This window comes from Protobothrops mucrosquamatus, unplaced genomic scaffold (assembly GCF_001527695.2).
Source record: "Protobothrops mucrosquamatus isolate PMUCROS unplaced genomic scaffold, P.Mucros_1.0 scaffold1329, whole genome shotgun sequence".
NCBI lineage: Eukaryota > Metazoa > Chordata > Lepidosauria > Squamata > Viperidae > Protobothrops > Protobothrops mucrosquamatus.
The window spans coordinates 134,654-146,729 of NW_015387528.1; positions in this window are offsets into that span (position 1 = coordinate 134,654).

Sequence of the window (12,076 nt, forward strand, 5' to 3'; positions counted from 1 at the left end):
GTAAATCAAACCTGACCCTCACTGGAGCAGGGGGATCTAAGAGGGCCTTTTCTGGACGAGGGCCACAATTCCTCAGGAGCCCTGCCTTCTCCTTTGCCCTGACCACTTCACCTCCCAGGACGGTACATAGGCTGGCAGCCTCTGCCCCGGTCCCAAAAGGTTTCACCCCAGGCAAGGAATTGCATGAAGGAATTGCAGCCCAGCCGTCTTTCCTCTCCCCTCTTGGCCTGCCAGCTCTCCCCCCTCTGGTTTTGTAGCCCCCTTTCCCCCCCCCTCCCTGCCAGCTCAGGGCACCGGGGAGAACAACAATAACAACAACAACATTTTTTTTTTGCTGGGATTGCCAAAAAACCCTGCGTGTTCTACGACTCCCCAAACATCCCTTTATTTTTATTGTTCTGTTAATTACTGTTTAAACTTTAATAAGTCACTTTGTCAGGCGGGGTGGGGGGGGAACCTGCCGGCGTGGTTGCTTTGCAAACACTGGGCCCGGCGGTGACTCTGGTGTAACATAACCCTTTCTACAATGTGGGAATGTTTAGACTGGAATAGAAACTTGTTATTTTAATGACAGTTCAAGCAAAAGGGGGGGGGAGGGAAGGAGATAAAAAGAAGGGAACGCATTTGATGGGAGAATGGATTTCTCTCCCTCCCCGGCATTTTCTCACTGCGGGCATATTGTCGCCTGGCAAAAGTTGGGTTGTTTTCTCACGTGCCTGGATTTCTCCTGAATGACGCTCCCTTTTCCCCCCCCCGTCTATGCCATTCCTCCCTCTCTCCCTCCTTATTCATTTCAAGCCTTCCTACGAGCCCAGAAGACAGGAAGGGGCCATCTCTAGTCAAACTGCTCCTAGGGATTCAGGAGCAAAACAGACATTTCCCGCTGGGTTCATGCTCAGAGGTGTGCTGCAATTACCCACAAGTCCCATCCTTTGCCAACTCCGGTCTTTTGGCCAGGGGTCTTTTGTAATAGTAGTAGTAGTAGTAATAATAATAATAATAATAATAATAATAATAATAATAATAATAATAATAATAATAGTAGTAGTAGTAGTAGTAGTAGTAGTAATAATACTACTAGTAATACTAATACTAATACTAATACTAATAATAATACTAATAATACTAATAATAATAATAATAATAATAATAATAATAATAATAATAATAATAATAATAAAGTTGGAATGGACCTTGGAGGTCATCTAGTCCAACCCCCTGCTCAGGCAGGAAACCCTATACCATTTCAGACAAAAGGGCTGTCCAATCTCTTCTTCAAAACTTCCAGTGTTGGAGAAGGGAGGGAGGAATGAAGGAGGGAAGGATAACAACAGATGGAAGGGACCTTGGAGGACATCTAGTCCAACCCCCTGCTCAGGCAGGAAACCCTATGCCATTTCGGACAAATGGCTGTCCAGTCTCTTCTTAAAGACTTCCAGTGTTGGAGCCTTCACCGCTTCTGGAGGCAAGGAGTTCCACTGGTTAATTGTTCTCACTGTCAGGAAGTTTCTCCTTAGTTCTAGGTTGCTTCTCTCCTTGATCAGTTTCTATCCGTTGCTTCTTGTCCTGCCTTCAGGCGCTTTGGAGAATAGCTTGACTCCCGCTTCTTTGGGGCAGCCCCTGAGATACTGGAAGACTGCTATCCTGTCCCCCCTCGTCCTTCTCTTCCTTAAACTAGACATACCCAATTCCAGCAACCGTTCCTTGTATGTTTCAGCCTCCAGTCCCCTAATCATCTTTGTTGCTCTTCTCTGTATTCTTTCTAGAGTCTCAGCATCTTTTGTACATCGTGGTGACCAAAACTGGATGCCGTATTCCAAGTGTGGCCTTACCAAGGCCTTGTAAAGTAAGAACAGAACAACTTGGCAGGCGGCCCTGAACTCAACGGGCCCAATTCAGCCCAGCGTGTTCTGTTGCCAAAGGGAGATTTTTGCCCCCTTTTTACGCCCTTTCTTTTGCCACACTCGCGAAATGAAACCGCTGCAGCCGTTAACCGAGCTACACGGCCGTTAAGCGAATCAGGCTCCTTCCCCCCCTTCGACTTTGCTTGTCAGTAGGTCGCAAAAGGGGATCACGTGACCCCGGGGAGACGGCGACCATCGTAAATGTGAAGCAGTGGCCCGAGCGTTTGAACTTTGGTCATGTGACTGCGGGAATGCTGCGACGGTCGTAAGAGTGAGAAGCGGTCGTAAGTCCCTTTTTTCAGTATGCGACTTTTGTTTGTTAGCTAGACTATGATGATGATGATGATGATGATGATGATGATGATGATGATGATGATGTTGGATGTTGGAAGCGACCTTGGAGGTCATCTAGTCCAACCCCCTGCTAATTGAACTACCTGTATTTCTTCGCCTATTTCTTGATTAAATTTTCCCCTTTGTCCCTCTCCCCTAAGTGTCTTGATATGCACTTCACACGCTACTAGGAGAGGTGAGTTTCTGATGCTTGTCTTTGTAATTTTCAAGCAAAGGAGGCCCCCAGTATTCCTTCTGGCCCCCACTTCCCCCGCAGGGACTGCCCCAGGACCCCCACCAGTCCTCCTCTGCCTTTGCCTCCACGGCGTGCCAGTTATCTCCCTTAGATGCTTCTCCCACTGTGGAAAGCATACCATCTCTTGCTGTTTTATGTCGTGGCACCACAGGTGTGCTTTTTATCAGGATTCCAAATGGAGTGGAATGAGCGGGACACCTGCCCTCTGTGAGCCAGGCCTTGCCTTTACAAATTATCTGGCTTTGTTCTCTTGTTCTACTCACACACACCCCTCCCCAGACGCTTTCTAAAGCACCTGACTTTTTGTAGCATGCAAACCGGGACTCTGTGTTGACGGTGGAAATATCTAAAGACAAAAGAGGAGTCAGAGAAGGGTGGGATTGAAACCGACCATCCCAACCGTGGTCCACTTTGAGGCCAAGCAGTTTGGCTTGGAGCCCTGGTGGCTAGAATGCAGTACTGCAGGCGGACTCTGCCCACTGCCGGCAGTTCGATCTTCACCGGCTCAAGGTTGACTCAGCCTTCCATCTTTCCGGGATCGGTAAAAATGAGGATCCAGAGGGTTGGGGGCAATACGTTGACTCTGTATAGCGCTTAGAGAGGGCTGTAAAGCACGGTGAAGCGGTATATAAGTCTTAAGTGCTCTTGCTATTGCAATTGAATGAATTGGGTAGAGTCTGCGGGAGCATCACGTCCTTCATCCAGCTGTAGCTCTCCTCCTGTAACCTTTCCCAAAGTGTCTAGGGTCTGCCATCTTGGCTTTGCCCCTTAGTAACATGCTTGTTAAACATGCTGCAACCATCATAAATACAAACCAGTGGCCCAAGCACCTGAATTTCGATCCCGCGACCTTAGGGAAAGCTGCGGTGTGGAAAAAAACTGTGCTAGGTCAGAGGCCCCCAACCTTTTGGGCACCAGGGACCACCGGTTCCATGGAGAGAGGTTTTTTCGCGGACCGGAAGGGGCGTGGATTTGTGTGCTGCCTGCATCCCGCGGATGGGGCTTTGCTTGTTTGTGCGGACCGGTTGCTGGCGCGCCGCGCCCCACTACCGGTCCAGAGACCGGGGGTTGGGGACCCCTGTCTTAGGTCATCTTTTTTTGGCGCCGTTTAGTGGCGCCACTAAATGGAATTGTTGTAAGTCAAAGAGCGGCCGGTACCGCTGAAAGCCGCCGTGGACTATCCTGTCGTGTGCCAAAAAAAAAAAAAAAAGGATCTCCTCCTCCTGTGACGGGATCCAGATCTTTATTTTAGCCTGGGCGAATTTTGCCCCGTTTCTCGAGCTGGCCTAGGCTGCTTTCTGACGCCCGAGTCGTGCGCCTTGGCCTGGCTCTGGAAATGACTTTTGGATTTTTCCGGCTGGCAAGCGGCTCTGGATGTTTTTCCCCTGGGCCTTAACTGCAGACCTCAGCATGTTGTCCTTCTCTCCTCCCCCCCCCCTCCACGGGACGACGGAAGGGACAGGTGGGAAGAGCAGCAGTGGGAATGCCCTCTGCTTTCCAATGAGGGCCGGTCCCTTTGCAGTCCCCGTTTGCAGCTGATCTCCGTGCAAAAATATTGGATATTGACCGTTTTTCTCTCAAATCCGCCCCGGGGCCTTTAGGCAGCCGAAACTGCCCACCGCCGGGGTCCGCTTCCCCCCCCTCCAGTTGCCTTTTCTCCCTGTGGCCCAAAGGAAGGGTCACTTTGGACACAGAGCTTTGCTCAAGGATAGAGACCCCCCCCTCCCCGGACAAAGGCAAAGAAGCCAGAGTATTTAAACAAAAAATGCTGAGGTCTTATTTTTTCCCCTACTGCACGTTTCCCTAAATTGCCTTTGACTGCGTGCATCTCTAATGAAAGTTTATGCCCTTGATAGAAGGACACCCAGGTCTGCTTCAGTTAGGGCTGGGCCTGTCTTACTGCCAACTGCCCACCCACCCCCACCCCCCAAAAAAACCCGGCGTGCACACATGCACACACGCGCGCACACACACACAGAGAGACGTTCGGAGACATGCGTGCTTTCTCCCTAGCGAATAAGTCCGAGGCTATTATAAAAAAAAAAGGGGAGGTGGGTGGGGGGGTTGGGAGAGAGAAAAAAAATTCCATATTTATGTAAGTTGCTTTAAAAGGTTTTTATCCTGTCGTAAAGGGGTGGGGGGGTTGGGGGGGGCTGGAAGTACTCTTGGAAATTGATCCCGTCCACCAGTCCATCGGGCAGAAGGACGGTTAGGATGCTAATGGTCGTTTTGCTCCGGGGTGGCTTATTAAAAAATTTATACATAAATGCTTAAAATTGCATAAATTATTTAAAAAAAACCAGAGTAAGCGATTTTCAAATTGCCCTTTCCTTTTTTACCCTCCCCCCAACCCCCCCCCAACCTTCCTCTCTTTCCCTAATTTCCCTGCCTTTTTTTTTTCTTTCTTTTTTTACCTTTTGCCTTCCCTTAATTTTTATTCGTCTGGACTTAGCCAGGTTTAAGACTTTTCTGTCCCCCCCCCTAACTCTGTTTGTCTGAAATGGATGGTGTCAGGAAGAAAACACAAACACAAAAAAAGCAGAAGTTTGGGAATGGGGATGAAGGAAGGGGAGGGAAAAAAAGAGAGGAAGAGGGGGAGAGGGCGCGAAAGGAAGACAGTCCCCCCCATGCGCGCGCCCGGGTGGGTGGGTGTCCCTTGCCCGCGTGGAATGTCACCCACTCATCCCGGAGACCCGCGCTGGGAAGGTTTATGATAGTTTCCCATTGATTTGTTTCCTCCGCGCAGCTGCCGACCTCTATTGAGGGACAAACATAATCAGCGCTGACGCAAATTAGATGGTTATTCGTTTTGAAAATTGACAGAAAAACAATAAAAAAGATGAAATGCTCCCAAATCAATAGATATAATGAAATTCAAATAATCCGAGAGATGAGGTCTCCATGGCAACTGATAATGTGGAAAAGAAAACAATTTAATAAAGGACAGACACACTTTGAAAACAGATTGGGCAAAAGGAAGGTGGGGGAGGCGGGTGTGTGTGTGTGGGGGGGGAGAAGAGCCAGGGCGGAGGGGGGGGGAGAGCAGGCAGGGGAGGGGGCAGCCTTCGCATATTGGGGGGGTGGGTGGTGGGTTGTTGGTGAGCCCCGCTCAAGCCCGTTTCTCCGGTTGGTTAACGGTGCCGTAGTAGTGAAGGATCGCTGTCCACCCCAAGGACGCCGGGCATAATTAAGAGAGGCTTTCGGTTCCAGAAAGTGCAGATTCAGGTTTTAATACACAAAATTATTTCAGGAGCACTGAATCGGAAAGTCGTTTGTTATGACCTTCCTGAGAGGCCTGGAGCAGGGCATGTTGGAGGCGCGGCGGCTGGGCCCGGCTGAGTTATGGCATATTTGTGTTTTTATAGTGCTGGAGGGGAGGGGGAGGGGGGGGAGAAGGTTAAACAGTATTTACAGCTCACTTGTTTTCAGAAAGGAAAGAGAAATAGAGTTCACGGAAAGAGGAGAGAGAGGGAGAGAAAGAGGGAGAGAGAGAGAGAGGGGGGAAGAGAAAGAGTAGAGAGGGAGAGGGGAAGAGAAAGGAGAGAAGGAGAGAGGAAGAGAAAGAGGAACAGAGGAAGAGAAAGAGGAGAGATGAAGAGAAAGAGGAGAGAAGGAGAGAGGAAGAGAAAGAAAGAGAGAGAGGGAGAGGGAGAGAGGAAGAGGAAGAGGGAGAGAGAGGGAGAGAAAGAAGAGAGAGGAGAGAGGAAGAAAGAGGAGAGAGGAAGAGAAAGAGAGAGAGAGAAGAGGGAGAGAGAGAGGAAGAGAAAGGAGAGAGGGAGAGGGGAAGAAAGAGGAGAGAGAAAGGAAGAGAAAGAGAAAGAGAGAGTGGAAGAGAAAGGCGAGAGGAAAGAGAGAGAGAGAGGAAGAGAGAGAGAGAAAGAGAAAGAGGAGAGAGGAAGAGAAAGGAGAGAGGGAGAGAGGGAGGAGAGAGGGAGAGAGGGAGAGAAAGAGAAGAAGAGAAAGAGGAGAAAGGGAGAGGGGAAGAGAAAGAGAGAGAGAAAGAGAGAGAGAGAAAGAAAGGGTCTCCTGCACCAATGCACCCTGCTGGGATGGACCCCCCCCCCAAAAAAAAGGACTTCAGGGCTCCCCGAACAGTGACGAGTGAAAGGGGGAAAGGAGGCATTTGTCTCCACCGCAGTATGGGGCAGAAGAAGGCCCTTCTGCTGGACCTTTGGAGAGCCCATAGCCCTTTGCACCCTGGGCTGAGATTTCTGCCGAACGCCTGGTACGCTTAAGGATGAGCAAACAGGCCAGCCCCCCTCGGCCTTTGGGGGAACACCTGGGGCAGGCAGCCCAGCAAAGGAGGGCTTGCCCACTGGCTAGGTGTGAATGAGACGGGGGCATGCAGATGGGAGGAGCCCAGGCCGGTCCGCTGGGTACGGAGACCCCCCAAGCTTTTATGGTCCGGCATCTTTTCCCACAAGGGAAATTGAATAATTCTCCTTCGCCTTCCCTGCCTCAGGCTCTGCTCTCAGGAGCCAGGGGGTCTTTGGGTCTGGCTCCTTCCGTGTATCCGTACCAAAACATATGAGGAACGGTTGCAGGATTTGAGTTTGGCTCGCCTAGAGCAGGGGTAGGCAACCTTGGCTCTTTTATGACTCGTGGACTTCAACTCCCAGAATTCCTGAACCAGCCTGGCTCAGATTGGAAACCTCTCCCTTTCCCCTCAGCGTGGCCGACTCAGGAATTCTGGGAGCTGAAGTCCACCAGTCATAAAAGAGCCAAGGTTGCCTACCCCTGGCCTAGAGAAAAGAAGGACTGGAGGGGGGGGAGACATGATAGCGGTATTCCAGCATTTGAGAGGTTGCTTCAAAGAGGACCAGAGGGCAGGACAAGAAACAATTGGATGGAGAGAAGCAACCTGGAACTAAGGAGAAACTTCCTGACAGTGAGAACAATTAACCCGTGGAACAACCTGCCTCCAGAAGCGGTGAATGCTCCAACACTGGAGGTTTTTAAGAAGAGACTGGACAGCCACTTGTCTGAAATGGTATAGGGTTTCCTGCCTGAGCAGGGGGTTGGACTAGATGACCTCCGAGGTCCCTTCCGGCTCTATTCTGGTTGATTGATGGTATCTCCTCCCCGTTTTAAATCTGCCCAAGTTGACACCCTTCTTTTCGTTCCATGCATTTACTGGTTTGCAAACATTTTTATACTCCCGAGATCCTGGCTTCTTTAGAGAATTAAACATCAAGAATTATAAGCGTTTGTTCTGTATCCAGAAACATGCTTCTTTAGAGAACTCCTGAAATAGTCCGATTTCAATTTTTGCCTCTATATGGTCTTCAGCAAAACTGTCTCTCTCTCTCTCTCTCTCCCTCCCTCTCTTTCTCCCTCCCTCTCTCTCTTTCTCTTTCCCTCCCTCCCTCCCCCTTTGATTTGCAATACAGAATATTAATGCTGCTAATGTTATAATTATACGGATGCTAAGTATTATAATTCACGGGTGCTGCCGTTAAAGTGGCCAGGAGACTATCCCAACCTCTCCCTAAAAGTCAGTGCAGACTATATTTTCCCTAAATTCTGTCGCCTTTGGTTCTCTTCCCTCTGGAGTTGCTGCATTTGAGACCATCGTGGGTGATCACGGCCCCTCGTTTCGTGCCTGGCCTTCCACCTCAGATCCCTGGTTCTGCCCAGGCCAGGAGTTGGGGTGGGTGTGTTCCTCCCACCCACCCCTCTTTGTCAGCCCTCTTCCTATCCATCCCTTGTAAAACGGGGCGAGATTGACGGCCTGGGCTGCGTTGGAGATGTTAACCCTTCTGCCTGATTTATGGAGTTACTTAGCTCAGAAAGGAGAGGCCACTCAGACTTGTTTGAGGCAGTAAACATTTTAACACAAACAATTAAAAAAAATAAATCTGTAACCCAGTGGGCACTGTGAAATAATAATAATAATAGTAATAGTAATAATAGTAATAGTAATAGTAATAGTAATAATAATAATAATAATAATAATAATAATAATAATAATAATAATAATAATAATAATAATAATAATAATAAAAATAAAGTTGGACGGGACCTTGGAGGTCATCTAGTCCAACCCCCTGCTCAGGCAGGAAACCTTATGCCATTTCGGACAAATGGCTGTCCAGTCTCTTCTTAAAGACTTCCAGTGTTGGCGCAGTCACTGCTTCTGGAGGCAAGGAGTTCCACTGGTTAATTGTTCTAACTGTCAGGAAGTTTCTCCTTAGCTCCAGGTTGCTTCTCTCCTTGATTAGTTCCCATCCGTTGCTTCTTGTCCTGCCTTCAGGTGCTTTGGAGAATAGCTTGACTGCCTCTTCTTTGGGGCAGCCCCTGAGATACTGGAAGACTGCTATCGTGTCCCCCCTCGTCCTTCTCTTCATTAAACTAGACATACCCAATTCCAGCAACCGTTCCTTATATGTTTTAACCTCCAGTCCCCTGATCATCTTTGTTGCTCTTCTCCACACTCTTTCTAGAGTCTCAGCATCTTTTTTACATCGTGGTGACCAAAACTGGATGCAGTATTCCAAGTGTGGCCTTACCAAGGCCTTGTAAAGTGGTATTAACACTTCACGTGATCTCGATTCTATCCCTCTGTTAATGCAGCCCAGCACCGAGTTGGCCTTTTTGGCAGCTGCAGCACACGGCTGGCTCCTATTTAGGTGATTGTCTACTAGGACTCCGAGGTCCCTCTCACAGTTACTACTATTGAGCAAGGTACCCCCCTATACTATACCTGTACATTTGGTTTTTCTTGCCTAAATGTAGAACCTTACTTTTTTCACCATTGAATTTCATTTTGTTAGATAGTGCCCAGTGTTCAATAATCCAGATTGGGGATAATGTCTTAGACCTTATTTATTTCTTCTTCTTTTTTTCTCTCTCCTTCCTGCCAAATGAAATTCAAGCACAGGGCTGAGCCGTAGTAGCACCACCTCAGTGGCAACTGGCAGGCAAATCCTAGACATGTCTTCTTTACAGGTATCAGCCCCGAGAGCGTCTATATGCTGTGAATTAATGATTTAATGCAGGTAGGAAATTGAGATTTTGCAGGGGTGTGCAGGAGGATGCTCGCCTGGTGGATTTACGCCCAGGGAGCAATCAGCAGGGGTGAAAAAGTTGGGAGGGGGTCCAACATTTCTGCCCCCCCCCCCGCCACAACTTCTAGTCTTACTTCCAAGAAGTGAACAGAGGCTTCCCAAAAAGCCGGATTTTGTTGCAAAGGGGAGTGAGTAGCACTTACTAGGATCTCCTCCTGGCTAAAGAACCTGTAAGACAGTGCTGAAAAACACGGGAGAACGTGGAAAACCGGTAAAAGGGGGTGACGAAGCCCAAGCCTGCTTCTAGATAATTCTAGCCTCTGAAGGAACCTTTTAATAGGATGTGGGATTTGGCTGCTTGACGGGAAAAGATGCCCTTCTAGGTCTATATTATCTATTTACAGCTTTTAGACAGGGCTGGCTTGGACGCTATTTGCGCAACATTTTGTAGTTGCGGACTTCGCGAGAACCTGGACAGGGCCGTTAAGAGATTGCGGTGGAGGGGTTAAAAATCAAAGGGCGCGTGTTTAAATTATGCAATGGGATCCACTGGAACAGGATCGGCCATACTTGATCTAAAGTGTGTAAAAAGCTCCCAGGCGCACACCCACAGCAATATAACAGTGGTGTTTTTCCCCCCCCCAGAAGTTACAAGGCATGATAGATTAATAGATGGTTTAATGAGTTCATATGGCAAAGAAAGGCGGATCCAAGCTTGTCGGTTTGCTTGTTTTGGTTTGTCAGGATTGCGGGAGAGCATCTTGACTTGAAAGTCCTTTTTTGCACACTGTCAATTTATCTGAACACTTGACGTGTCCCGTTCCCTCATCCTTCTGGTTTTTGAAAGCTTTGCTTCTCAAGTGAGTAAGCTGGCCCACCCACCCACCCCATTAAACCGGAAGCTGGAAGGAAAAGGCGAGATTGCCAGGAAGCTGCTAAGCAATTTCCCCCCCCCCACCCTGCTCACCCCACGGATCTTTGCACAGGGGCCGCTGCGAGCCGTTTGAGCCCCAAAATCTTTCCCACGAGGTGCTTCTGATCAACGCAATATCTCTCTCTCTCTCTCTCTCTTTCTCTCTTTCTCTCTTTCTTTCTCTCTCTCTCTCTCTTCCTCTCTTTCTTTCTTTCTCTCTTTCTCTTTCTCTTTCTTTCTCTCTTTCTCTCTCTTTCTTTCTCTCTTTCTCTCTCTCTCTTTTTCTTTCTTTTCTCTCTTTCTCTCCCTTTATCTCTCTCTCTTTCTCTCTCTTTTTTCTCTTTTTCTCTCTCTCTCTCTTTCTTTTTATTTCTCTCTTTTTCTTTCTTTTTCTTTTTTTCTCTCTTTTTCTTTCTCTCTCTCTCTTTCTTTCTTTTTCTTTCTCTCTCTCTCTCTCTCTCTCTTTCTTTCTTTTTCTCTCTCTCAGCCCCAACCCACCTCACAGGGTTATTGCTCTCTCTCTCTCTCTTGTTTTTTTTCTTTTTTTCTTTCTTTCTCTCTCTCTTTCTTTCTTTCTCTCTCTTTCTCTCTCTCTCTCTTTCTTTCTTTTTCTTTCTCTCTTTCTCTCTGTCTCTTTCTTTCTCTCTCTCTCTTTCTTTCTCTCTCAGCCCCAACCCACCTCACAGGGTTATTGCTCTCTTTCTTTCTCTTTCTTTCTTTCTTTCTTTCTTTCTTTCTTTCTTTCTTTCTTTCTTTCTTTCTTTCTTTCTTTCTTTCTTTCTCTCTTTCTTTCTATCTCAGCCCCAACCCACCTCACAGGGTTATTGCTCTCTTTCTTTCTTTCTTTCTTTCTTTCTTTCTTTCTTTCTTTCTTTCTTTCTTTCTTTCTTTCTTTCTTTCTTTCTCTCTCTCTCTCTCTCTCTCTCTCTCTCTCTCTCTCTCTCTCTCTCTCTCTCTCTCTCTCTCTCTCTCTCTCTCTCTCTCTCTCTCTCTCTCTCTCTCTCCTCTTTTTCCCACTCACTCTTTCCGGCTAGGGAGCACTCACAGCCCAGCGGTCGGTTGCCCTTCCAGAGTCCCCATTGCACGATCTCTCTTGGCCTCCGGAGGCTTAATTTTATTTATTTTTTTACTCCTGGTGGGATTCTCTCCCGAGAAGGCTGCTTGGCAAAGAGAATTATCCCAGAAGCCCTCGTTGCAGCCAGCCGGCCGGGGTTTCTGCAAGGACAGAAGCTAAGAAGAGGCAGCCGGCCGGCCTGTAGCCCGCCAGCTCGGCCAACACTATGGCCGGCCTGCCCGTTTTGTATTTTTTTTCCCCTTGGCCAGCTGATAGATGGCATAAATTAGGTCTCTGAAGGGGGAGGCTGCATCCTTAAGAAGAAATATGTCCTCATTTTTCTTAAACACCGTTTGCTCTGAGTGAAATGTTTAGAAGGGACGCTGAGGGATAACTTTATTTCTTACCAGGGAGCCTCAGAGACGCTCAGCTAAGATCATAAAACACGGGGAGTAAGGAAGCTGACAGCCTTCCCGTGCATTAGGAAATATATATATATATATTATTCATCCCGGGAGAAACTCACCCCACGCAGGGGCCTGGTGGGTCACTAGTGGGATGCTGCGGGGCTCCGGCTAAAAGCAGGTGGAGGTGCCACAGGTTAAGTCC